This window comes from Macaca thibetana, chromosome 2 (assembly GCF_024542745.1).
Source record: "Macaca thibetana thibetana isolate TM-01 chromosome 2, ASM2454274v1, whole genome shotgun sequence".
Classification (NCBI taxonomy): domain Eukaryota; kingdom Metazoa; phylum Chordata; class Mammalia; order Primates; family Cercopithecidae; genus Macaca; species Macaca thibetana.
The window spans coordinates 120,057,933-120,070,827 of NC_065579.1; the positions used below are offsets into that span (position 1 = coordinate 120,057,933).

A 12,895-nucleotide genomic window follows, 5' to 3' on the forward strand; every position below is an offset into this window, starting at 1 on the left:
AGCTGGCAAACAGCATCACAATAGACTGTGCCAAATAAGGACAGAGGAAGGCTTGAGGTGTTAGGAGTCCAGAATATCCTGGAGAGGAGTGAAAGATGAGGAGGATCGGGACAGGGGAGGGGAAGGGAAAGAGATGTGGAGGGGAAACGGAAATGCAAAGGTCCTGAGACAAAGCAAGTCTGACAGCATCACTGCCTTCCTGTTGACTACAGTGTAACGGATGGGTGGGTGGGGGGAACAGTATGGGATGGAAGTGAAAAGGCAAGCAGGAGCCAGAGACCACAGGACTCTCTCAGTCATGGTAATAAGTTTCAGCATGTTATTTTAATTGCAACAGGAAGACACTGAAACCCTTTATTCAGGATGCTCAATTTGCTTTAAATCCTAGTCCTATAATTCCATCTTGCAGGACATAAACAAAAAATGTCCATACCAAAACCACCTGTGGGTTTCATTTATCATTCCAAGTGAACCACCGTCTTGGCATGGCAGTTAGATAAACTAAAGACTTGGCAAAAGGTTTCGGGGAATGACAGCTCATTGATCAAACACAAATGTGTTTGCTGTAGTTACTGTAGATGTTGTATAAACTTCTATTACCAAAGTCTGACCAAACCTTAGATGTAGGCAACTTTTCTTCAATGCTGATTGGCAGGGCTCTAAGGTGTAATCTAAAAAGTGAACCTGCCATTTCACACTTCCAAATTAAATATTTAATGACTCATATGTTTCAAGGTTGATGCTATGCCACGTAGAAGCACTTCGTCAAGAATCAAACTATGCAATCGAGATGGCAAAAGAGCACAGGGGCTCACATCTGTAATCCCAGCACTTTGGGAGGCCAAGTCAGGTGACTGTTTGAGCCCAGGAGTTTGAGACCATCCTGGGCAACACAGTGAGACACTGTCTCTATAAAAAATAAAAAATAGGCCGGGCGCGGTGGCTCAAGCCTGTAATCCCAGCACTTTGGGAGGCCGAGACGGGCGGATCACTAGGTCAGGAGATCGAGACCATCCTGGCTAACACAGTGAAACCCCGTCTCTACTAAAAAATACAAAAAACTAGCCGGGCGAGGTGGCGGGCGCCTGTAGTCCCAGCTACTCAGGAGGCTGAGACAGGAGAATGGCCCGAACCCGGGAGGCAGAGCTTGCAGTGAGCTGAGATCCGGCCACTGCACTCCAGCCTGGGCGACAGAGCGAGACTCCGTCTCAAAAAAAATAAAAAATAAAAAATAAAAAAAATAAAAAAATAAAAATAAAAATAAAAAATAAAAATAGTCAGGGATGGTTGTGCATGCCTGTAGGCCCAGCTACTTGGGAGGCTGAGGTGGAAGGATAGCCTAAGCCAGAGAGGTTGAGGCTACAGTGAACCATGACGGGGTCACTGCATGCCAAACTGGGTGACAGAATGACACCTATCTCAAAAAAAAAAAAAAAAAAGGTGGCAAAAGAATCCCTGGAGAAAAGATAATTATTAAGCCACAAAGATAAAAAGATACTTTTTATCTTTGGTGAAAAAGATATTTCACCAACCATGGATTTCACACACCCTATCAAGTTTCTTTCTCAGTAAAACCTTTAAACTATATTCATAGCTGAGCCAGAGGAAAGCAAGCCAATAAAATTAGGAGGTCACTAAAAATCCAAAGTCATGGCCATGTCAGTCCAACCTGCGGCTATAACTATGTGAAGAATATAAAACTGGCAGATAGAAAGAATGAGGCAATATTGGATAAAGTATCAATGTCTACACATTTTAAAGGCATCTCATCATCAAAGACTATGGAATTGGACATAGTTCTACATATGTCCTATTTACCAAAATAATCACCCCTATAAATGTAACCCACCTCCTGGAGTTGAAAAATATTCTTTAGAATCAACCTGACAAAGCCAGCACCTCTCTTACCTGAGGTTCAAGACAGCACCATGATTTACAGACAGGACCCAACCTGGCTTTTCCCCGCTTTAAAAGAAATCGATGGCATTTCAATATGGAAATGAATTGTTAATAGAATAAAGAGATGGTAGTAAAGGCCAAGAGAAGAGGAAGGCCAGCTTTCATTGGGATAAGTATCCTCTGTCCTCTTGTAATTACCAGTGAGAAGCTCTTCTCTGCCTCAGAAAAAGAGACAGAACAGGTTCAGAGGAGCAGCCAGGTGCTTGCTTCACTGACAGAGGTGAGAGACCCCTCAGAGATGAAGAAGCTGAGATGGGCTGGGAGATGCCACTGCCTCACTTAACTCAGAACATCTTTTTCTTTTGAACTTGAATTTGGGGAGAAAGTGCCCGATTATTTCTAGTTAAGGCTTGTGGGCAGCCAGGTGAGCAAGTGGGCCATTGGTGGTGGGGAGGAAAGAAAAAATGAAGGATGAAAAAGTGAGAAAAGAAGATGGGAGGGAAGAAGAGGAGAATGATGGGAAGAGAGTAAAAAGCAAAAGAAGAAAGAAGAGAGAAAGAAAACAGGGGGAAGGACAGAGAAAGAACAGACAAGAGCTAGCATTATATTTCTTCTGGTGGCTTCCAGACAGACCTTGCCATTCTTCTCAATCAACCCTTCCCTTCTTTCTTCTTTTTCTTCTTCACCAAATTCCAGGATATCTGGGTAGGTGATAGGCATGAGGAGAAAGGAGAAATGGTAAATCCACCCAAGCAGGAAGGAGTAATTTCCAACTCTATCACCTATCTCCCAATGCCCGACAAACTCTGTGACCTTAGGGGGCAAACCTGAGGTTTTATAAAGGTTAACAGAGGTTTTATTAGGGTTCTAATTTACCTGGACCTCAGAAGAGGGACAAGCCTGCACACCTGGGCTTTGGCATAACAGAAATTATGCTTAAAGCTAGCCAGTGATTTTCAAGTAAACATGAATATGTATATACACTGTATCACCGTTCTCTTTTGGTGACAGAAATGTGCTCAGCATTCACATCACTCTCTTGGTTTTTTCCAAGTAATGAAAAGGGGCGACGAGAAAATGTGCAGCTCAACACATTTCTTACACCAATCTCTAAAGCAAGGGCAGTCAGTGGCAAGCCAGAAATGAAAACCTGCTCTCTCTTTTTTTTCCAGTCCAATGCTTAGCACACTGGATTACAGAGCCTTCAAAAGTTTTAAGAAAACGTATCTTTGAAGCTGTCTTTTGTCAAGTCTCTGTCATCAAAAGTGAGTTGACTCACCCACCTCTATTAATACATCTGAGGTCTCTCTTCATCTTTAAGAGCCACTGAAAGAGCAAGATTGGAGGATAAAATATTTAAACCTCTTTTAGGAACATCATGGGTGAGTTTTGGGAAAGCAAAGATACCAAATTAGAGACTACAGGAAATGTCAGTAGTCTTATGGCATTTCTTTGCCAACAGGAGCTTCTAGCAATACCAGATGCACTTCCTATCAGCCTTTCCACACCTTATCCATTAGAGATGTCTGTAAGCACACTGACACCCAATTTTGCCCCCTTCATCAGAATATGAGAAGAGTGCTCGTTTCACATTTTCATGTTGCATTTGACAGATTAAAACTTGAAGGTATACTTTTGTCAAGCAATTTGAAAAGAATTTTAGTAGCTCTAATTGATGTACAGAACTAGCCTCTACATTAATTGAAACATAAACTATAACTTGTGTAAATCAAATCATGATTGATACTTTCTTGCCTAGAAGTGTCTGGTATGAATTAAGCTATGAGAAACACTGCATCCCAAACCAGTAATCTTACAATCAAACCTCCTCCAAAAAGCTGACTTGGTGAGCAAATAGTGAAATGTGGCACATAAAGTCCAAGCTTTTGACTTCTGAAAGTCGTCTTTTGGAGACTACCTTATTGTTAAAGAAAATATGTTAAGAGGTTACTCCCCAAGATTTCACAAGCCTTTTTGTAAAGGAATGGTTTTAAAAAGCAAAATACTATAATAAGGCAAAATAGAAGGGAGACAAGCTATCAGTGAAAAGGCAAGCTTAAATTAAGTTTAGAAGATTCTTTATTTGGTGAATCACTTATTTTTTTTTTTTTTTTTTTTTTTTTTTTTTTTGAGACGGAGTCTCACGCTGTTGCCCAGGCTGGAGTACAGTGGCGCGATCTCGGCTCACTGCAAGCTCCGCCTCCCGGGTTCCCGCCATTCTCCTGCCTCAGCCTCCTGAGTAGCTGGGACTACAGGCGCCCGCCACCGCGCCCGGCTAGTTTTTTGTATTTTTAGTAGAGACGGGGTTTCACTGTGGTCTCGATCTCCTGACCTTGTGATCCGCCCGCCTCGGCCTCCCAAAGTGCTGGGATTACAGGCTTGAGCCACCGCGCCCGGCCGAATCACTTATTAACCTTACATTTATAAAGCACTAAGAAGTTTCTAGATTTGAGTTAACACTATTCTCTCTTTTGAAATTCATATACCCTATGAGGTAGACAATGCAGATAGATACAGTGATTCTCATTTCACACATGAAGAAACTGATTTTCAGAGACTAATTTGCCCAAGGTCACACAACAAATCAAGGTAGAAGCAAAACTTGAACCAATGTCTTCCAGTGTCCAGTTCAGCACTTTTCAACCCCTTCTTGACTAAGGGCTCTGTCTTGAATATACGCTTTCCCAATGCCCATTGATACAGACTTTATCCCAAATTCCTACCATTTCTCCAACTGTTCTTTTTTTCTCTCTGCTTACTCTCCTTGTTCTGTCCTCTAAATATAGACCTTCAACTGTTTGCCTTTTCTTTTTATACTCATCCCACTAGAGGGGTCTCATCCATTTTCATAGCCTCCATGAAGACAATTCACAAATCTACTGGTTCCAGTCTACACCTTAAACTCCAGTGCCACATGTCCATTCAACAACTGGTCACCAAACACTAAGTGTGTTCTAGGTACAGTGTTAGGTTTTTGCAGATGATGCTATGAACAGGAGAATAAGTTTCTGCCTTCATGAAGCTTGCAGTCTAGAAGGGTTGAAATAATTACTAGTAAGAAACAATTACTATAAACTCTATTATGCCAAGGTCAAATAGAGAAGGACATCCAGAGGAAATGAGGTTGAAATTTGGAAACTAGATTTCTTTGAATAGACTTCAGATTTTACTTTGGAACCACATAAACGTTTTATTCAAATGTAAAAAGGTTTTAGATAAATAAGCAATCCCTTAAAACAGATAATTCCAAACTCCAAAATTTGAGTTTATATCCACAGCAAGATATATCTACAGACAAAAAAAAACCTGCAAAAAAAACTATAGGCAATTCCCTGCTATGAGCTTAGTTTTGTCCCCTCAAAATTCATACACTGAAATCCTAACCCACAGTACCTCAGAATGTGAATGTATTTACATAGGGTCTTTAAAGAGGTTATTGAGGCAAATGAGGCCATATGGGTGTGCCTAATCCAATATGATTGGTGTCCTGAGAAAAAGAGGAGGTTAGGGCAAGAATGAGCACGTGTCCAGCAGAAAGACCACGTGAGGACACAGAGGGATGATGGCAGGAGTCTGGCAGACAAGGAGGAGGTCTCAGAAGAAACCAAACCTACTAACACCTTGATCTGGGACTTCCAGCCTCCAGAACTGAGAGAAAACAAAGTCCATCGTTTAAGCCACCTGGTCTATGATACCTTGTTATGGCAGCCTCAGCAAATTAATACAATCTCCATATTGTAGACTCTCTGATCATGTCTTCTTCAGAACCCTTACCATATTGCAATTTATCTTTTATTTGTGTGATTTTGGATTGACATCCATCTTCCAGGCTACAAACTCCACGAGGACAGAAAGAGAGGATGTTTCTCCAAAGTGCCTAGCAAATGGTTGGCTCTTGTGATGGTTTAAAAACACAGCCTAAAAATTCTGTGACACTCTTCCCACTGAAAGGTAGGGTCCATGTGCCCTCCTCTTTAATTTGGGCTCTCAGACTTGACCCACAGAATATGACAGAAGTGATTTCTGCCAGTTTCCAGGTCAAAGCGTTAAGAGACTTCCAGTTCCTCTCTCTTAGATACTTAGTCTTCGCGCCCACCCACCATGCTCTGAGGAAACTGGGCCACACAGGGAGGCCATGTGTAGGTTCTGGCTGACGGTCCTCACTGTCAGTCCCAAACAATGCCAGCAACAACTGCCAGACATGTGAGTCAGGAACCCTTCCAGATGAATCCAGCTGCAGCTACAGTCTGGCTGCAACCACATGAGAGACCCCGAGTAAGAAAAAAAAAAAAAAAAAAAAAGCCATGAGTGATAATAAAATTGTGTTTTGTTGTTGTTGCTGTTGTTGTTGTTGCTGTTGTTGAGACAGAGTCTCACTCCGTCACTCAGGCTGAAGTGCAGTGGCGTGATCTCGGCTCACTACAACCTCTGCCCCCAAGTTGAAACCAGTCTCGTGCCTCAGCTTCCTGAGTGGCTGGGACTACAGGCACCCACCACAACACCTAGCTAGTTTTTGTATTTTTAGTAGAGACAAGGTTTCACCATGTTGGCCAGACTGGTCTCAAACTCCTGGCGTCAAGTAATCCGCCCACCTGGGCCTCCCAAATAAATTGTTTTAAGCCACTATGTTTTGGGGTGATTTGTTATGCAGCAACAAACCACCTAAATAGCACTCTATAAATATTTGCTCAATAACACTTTCTAGGATATTTCTACAAATGTTGCCCCTAAATGCTTTGGGATGTCTCTGCAAATCTTAGCAAGTGACCATCACTCTACCTTTATTCTCTCACTGGTAGGCTCTCCAATTAAATATTCATTCAGGAAACTCATAGCTAGGAAAGGAATCTTACTGTTCAGTTTTGACCTTAAATACAGGCTAAGCTTTCAAAACGCAATAAAGACAGAAAGTCCTACAGAAAGAATAGCTTTCCAGGCCCCATTCCTTCTACTCATGAGCCAGTTTCTGTTCATTGTCATTTGCAGCAGACCCTGCTGTTTGTGGGCATAAAACATTCTGGTTGCTTGAGTGATGCAACATCACCCTGTCTTCTACTTCCTCTCCCTGCCATACCAGCCTTAGCAAAGCTGCAGCCATCACCATGGAAACTAGCCCGGGAAGAAACTCAACATTCTTGGTCAAACCCTCTGTGCTGTCACCCACAGGGAGCTCTGGAAAGAGAGCCTTGTATTTGAGTAAAAATGGTTCTTTCAGATTCTGGGAGGTAACCATTGTTTTCCCCCTATCAAGCTGCAAGAGAGATTTTAAGAAAAGAAAGAAAGAAAGAAAGAAACTCTTTTATTACAAAGTGCCTTCCAGTATTATACTGGCTGTCTACCCTGTGGGAACTACTAAAACCAGTCAGACAGAAGCCCCAACAGTTTTTGAGCACTGGAATGATTCTACCACTAACCAAGAAGGGCAGAGATACATAATAGCTAAGCACAAGGCTTAGGAGCCAGAGAAACCTCAGTTCAAGTCCTGGCTCCATTACTCAGGACCTGGTAAATTCATTCATTCATTTATGTATTCATTCAATAAGTATTTTGTGTGCACCTACTAGGTCACAGGTACTTTCGTTAAACACTGAGAAAACCCTGGGGTACAAAACAGACATGGTTCCTAAACATTTACCGCACGCCTGCCTCATACCACCAGGCACAAATTTAGCTGCTGGGAAAACAAAGGTGAACAAAATAAAGTCCTTGAATTTAAAGAGCTTTCACTCCAATGCTGGAAAAAGAGGAAGAAAAGTCAAAATAAAATAACATTATTATAAGAACCATGAAGTGGACATACAAAAAGCTCAAACAACAAATAATAAAAAGCACCTGACTTTAGAACTGTGGTCAGAGCAGGCAATATTGTTTGAACTCTTTAAGTTCTAGCTGCTCTATCTGTAAAACAGGCATGCCACCGCACTGGGTTGGGGTAAGGGTTAAAATTAACCCATGTACACCGTGTTCACAGTGCTTGCACACACAGATATTCAGTAACTGGCAGTTATTGTTATTATCAATATGACACGAAAGTGCCTTGAGGGACTCAAGGCATTCCTCCATGGACCCTGACTCCTGAATGTTCCTGCAAAGAACACTAAGGCCTGAATGCCCTCTGCCTGGACCACTGCTTGGGGTTATGTTCACAGTGAACAATTTTGAGAGATGAGGTAATGTCTCCATCCAGGAAACAGCAGGCTTGCAATACAAGAGGCAGATCCCCCCAGCTCAGGGTTTCTCTGCGGCAAAGCAAACTCAGTGTGTACAATCTCCACTTGGGCCCCTTTGAATCACCCTCCTCAGGATTTGGGGAGCATGGGAGCCTACGTAAACATGATGTGCATGCCGCCTGCTGTGCTGTGAGCAATAACAGCCTTTATCTCTGACCCAAGAGTCTCATGTTGGCTGCCGGCATGCATGAAACTGTATAATAGGCTAAATTATTAGCTTGTAAGTAGGGTAAAAAAAAAAAACCCGAAGCCTGATAGTATCTCTTAAGAATCATCAGTGAGCCTTAGTTTAGCTTCTTACAGATAAACCAAGTCCTCAATCATTTCTTCCCTGACATCACAGTCTCTTTTAAGGACAACTCTTAAGTGCCATTATTATAAAATGAATACACACACACACACACACACACACACACACACACACACATATACACACACCACGACACCAACTTAAATCATCTGAAATTTCTGCTTACCATTGTCACCAAGCCTGGCAGTTTCTTCTGTTCCTTACTACAGGAAAAATAGTATAGATACCAATGATGGTGTTTTGCTCTCTCAGAAACTCAGAAGCAGGGACCACAGACACAGGTTTAGAATCTGGACAAAGGATGATGACAAAGATATAAGATGGGTGGGATGGGAAGAGGGGGAGAGATGGTGGTGGGGTGGGATGGTCAAAGAATCATACAAACGAAGAAGGTGGGAAATCTGTAAATGTGGTGTAGTATATAGATTTGCTCTCAAAGTGAACACTTACCTAGGAAGAAAAACGACCTCAGACATTTTAATCAGCAATGCTTTGCAAAAAGGCATTTTGTCAAGGGCATATCACTTTCATCAGATGGTAAATTGGTGTAACCATTTTCTGCATCCCACATTAAAGTCAAAAAGTACAAACAACAATTATAGTTTTTGCAGGTCATAAACGTTTTCTTGGTCCCCTTACAGCATTTTCATCCTTCTCTCCAGGCCGGGATTTTGGTTTGTTTTGGTTTTAATAGTACAGGTGTAAGTTCAATTTGCTATTTCTTACTATATATGCCAAAAGCTCAGAATTTGAAATGCATTTTTAATTACACATACTGCTGGGAGTTTGGAAGTTCCAGTCGGACCAGCATTTGTCTATTTCATCTTGACTGCAGAAATCAACCCTGCTTTCCTCTCTGATTACCACTTACTCCTGGGGTCACGTGCACATTCCAGGGAAGGAAATGGCAGGTACAAAAAGACACGTACACACAAGCACCACCGTTTCAGACACACATTTTGTTTGTTTAAAAAAGAAATCACTTGGGGAAAGGAAGCAGATTTATCACTTCTCTCAGGCACTCACCATGCTGTGGAATTATTTCATGTCAAAGATAATTGCATCAATGAAATATTTATGCGCACTCATTATATGAAAACACTTCATTTTATAACCAAAAATTTGTGCTGCTTAAGTAAAAAAGCAGGAAGAGTTCAGGTTGTAGAACTCCTTCCGTTTTGGATTTGTAAATTTGTAAATTTAGTAAACCAAAGCCAAGGCAGCTGCGCATCTCAGTTGAGATGTCCCTTGGAGCAACAGAGGTGTTGGAAGTGGTTTGTTGAAGTAGAGCTTTCAAAAAGTTTGTGTTACAATCGAAGGTATGTGAGACTCAGTTCTCTCTGTTTTCTAAGGCCTCTGAAAACAAAAAATTAGATTCCAAAAAAAAGCATTTACAAAACTAAACCATTCAGGCTCCCTCGAATTGTTTTAAAGGCATGCTCTTGTCCTCAACTTAGGAACTGATGTATCAGACACCATCTTCCTAGGATTGAGACACTGTATCAGATGCAGGACTAGCCTCAGGATCTGGGATAGTTTCGCACAGAGAATGGTACAGGGACTGCTGTGTATGCTACAGGCCAGCTGACTGTAATCCCAAAGGGATTTGTGTAATCTCTGTTAGAAAATGCACAGACCTCAGAATACACAAGGCTGTGAACATAAATATATTTCATCCTGAGAAACTGCTCTGAGAAGGAAAATAAAAATAGTAAATTCTTCTCCATCTAGGATAGATTTATCAGTCACTTACCTCAATGTGCAGTGCACAAAAATGAGGGGAAGGGAAGAGCAGCCATTAGGCCGACACAAAGGCAGACTATCTTATTTCACAGAGTGGTAGGAACAGTGGGGAACAGCAATTCCTTTCTTGCTACCTGACTCTGAAATTCCCAGCTCTTTAAAATCACTTAATTGCTTATCTTTGCAGGGAATGTTTACTTCCTTTCTCAGTGTTCTCTCTCCCAAAGCTCTGCCTAACAATTCTCGTGGTAGAGTTTCCAATAACTCTTCCTCACGGGACCCAAGATAAAAGGAAAGAATAAACCCTGCATTCAATGAGTACACATGGCGGGCCCATCACAGACCAGGCTTTGTGTTAGGTGCTACAGGTTTTAAAAAATCCAGGTGCTATGAACTGCAGCATGATTTAAAAAGCGTTTTTCCAAACTATGCCACAGTTTATCATGAAATCTTGGTTGCAGCAACTAGAAGCCAAATCAAGTTGCTCAAGCCAAAAAGAAAAATATTGGTAAATGTTGTAGGCAGAATAATAGCTCCCCAGATATGTCCTCATCCTGCTCTGCAGAATCTGTGAATATGTTCCCTTACATGGCAAAAGGGACTTTGCCGATATGATTAAGTAAAGGACCTTGAGATGGAGAGACAATCCTGGATTTTCTGGAAGGGCCAAATCACACGAATCTTTTAAAAGAGGAGGCCCTTTCCTGGCTTTAGTCAGAGAAATACATATGATAACAGAAGCAGGTTCATCTAAATGACAGTGAAAGAAGTTAATACAGGACAAATAACTGAAAAGTCAACGAGTTGTCTTCAAACCTAGTTAGATTCAATCAGTGGTTCTCAACTGAGAACAGTTTTGTCCCTTAGGAAACATGTGGCAATACCAGAAAACATGTCTGATGATCACAACTAGGGTTGGGGGAATGTGTCACTGGCACCCAGTAGGTAGAGGCCGGAGATGCTACTCAACATCTTGCAATACCTAGACATTCCCCTATAGCTTCAAGCTCAAAACTTTCCATTCCAGGAATCCTTCTTAGACAGGTCTGGCAAAAGCCTTGAGTTGATTCTGATTGGTCCAGCTTAGATCACCCTCTGATTCCTGAACTAATCACAGTGGCCATGAGGATGGAGCACTACCCTAAGTGCCCAAGCTTGGTCATCTGCCCTCCCCTAGGGCCAAAAGGGCTGAATCAGCTCCAGCTCCACATAAACCTACTGTAATAGCAGAGGGTGGCCACCAAAAGCAAACAACATAAGGAAGATTTTTTTTCCCCCAAGTCTCTACTACCATGGTAGATTCTGTCTAACCAAGTGGGCAGAGTTACTGTGGAAGGTTTTTATGAACATTCTATAACATCTTCCATGCACAAATCCCTGTACCTACACTCAGGACCTTGAATTGATTGGTCTGTGAATCTAGCTCCTGATAAGGTGTTCTACAAGGTCACAGTGATAGTGACATACAACTGACAGGCTATGTCATCTGTGGTTAATGTGACATCACACTGGTCAAAACAAACTTTTTTTTTAGAGAAAGCCAGGACTGGGCATTCTAACAGCAGAAGTAAGTTATGCAATATTGCTGGAAACATTTTGGCTGGACCTGAGAGATGGCTTCCTAAGATGATGGAAAAAAAGGGTAACTGTGAGAACTTGTTGCAATCCCCTTCACAGAACATGTTTCCAGCACGAGATGGAGATGAACCAATCTTTGAACAGCCATATCAATAGACATTTGAGAAACAGAAATGACCTCATGTCCCACTGCAAATCCTACAATGTTGTACCTTTGCTCTATCTTTTCCAATCTACTTCTATCATACTTACTTTCTCTGCAAATCACCAGGCAGTTCACTTTAGTTACATACTAGTAATGCATCTTGCCTTTAAGTTATTTCACATTTCATTACTCTAGTATAAATAATCAAAGTAGCCTGTGATGAAAGGTGACAAAGATTTCAGAGCATGTCCTCAGATCAAATTATTACAGGATTCACATACAAATATATGAGCCTAGAAACTGATGTAACACTGAAGACAACATAAAAACTGAGGTGAAAAAAAATCTTTTTTTTTTCATATGAATCTTTCAGAAATAACATATTTGTCACATTTGTATTCAAATTTCCCAAGTCAGGTATCACAAGGCATCCTTTACAGATTTCCATCTGGTCTTTCCAATTGGGCTGCAGTATTTTTCCTTCTTTTGTTTTCTTCCTCCCTTTCTTTCAAAAAGCACTAAGAGAAGAGGTCAATTCCCTTTCCCTGCCCTCTCTCTGCCCCTCACCACAGCCTATATGTTGTTTTTCAGAACTTCTACCCAGTAGCACAGAACCCTACCAAAAAAAAAAAAAAGACACAAAGCAAATGCCCTAATTGTTGAATACTAAAAATAAGAAAAAAGTTATTTGAAAAATAACTTTTTAAACCAAAACATTATGTATTAATAACAAAAGCATCAGAAGACACAGATAAATACAAAGAGATCCACAAACAGCAGTCTAGCTACATAAATGTAACCAAGACACTGCTATAGATTTATCCGAATTGGGCTTATATGGATATATATTACTCTCTCTCTCTCTCTCTCTCTGTGTGTGCATATATATGTGTGTGTGTGTGTGTGTATATGGGCTTACCATATATAATTACATTTTTGTAGAATGTGGATATCATACATTGTTTAATGTATATATATTTTTTAAATTAA

General features: G+C 41.2%; 1 protein-coding gene across 20 annotated transcripts in view; it reads right to left on the reverse strand.

The window, feature by feature from the left end:
• Window positions 1-12,895, reverse strand: part of MAGI1 (membrane associated guanylate kinase, WW and PDZ domain containing 1) — a 686,305-nt gene that overhangs the window by 344,632 nt on the left and 328,778 nt on the right. The gene's annotated exons all lie outside the window — the stretch shown is intronic.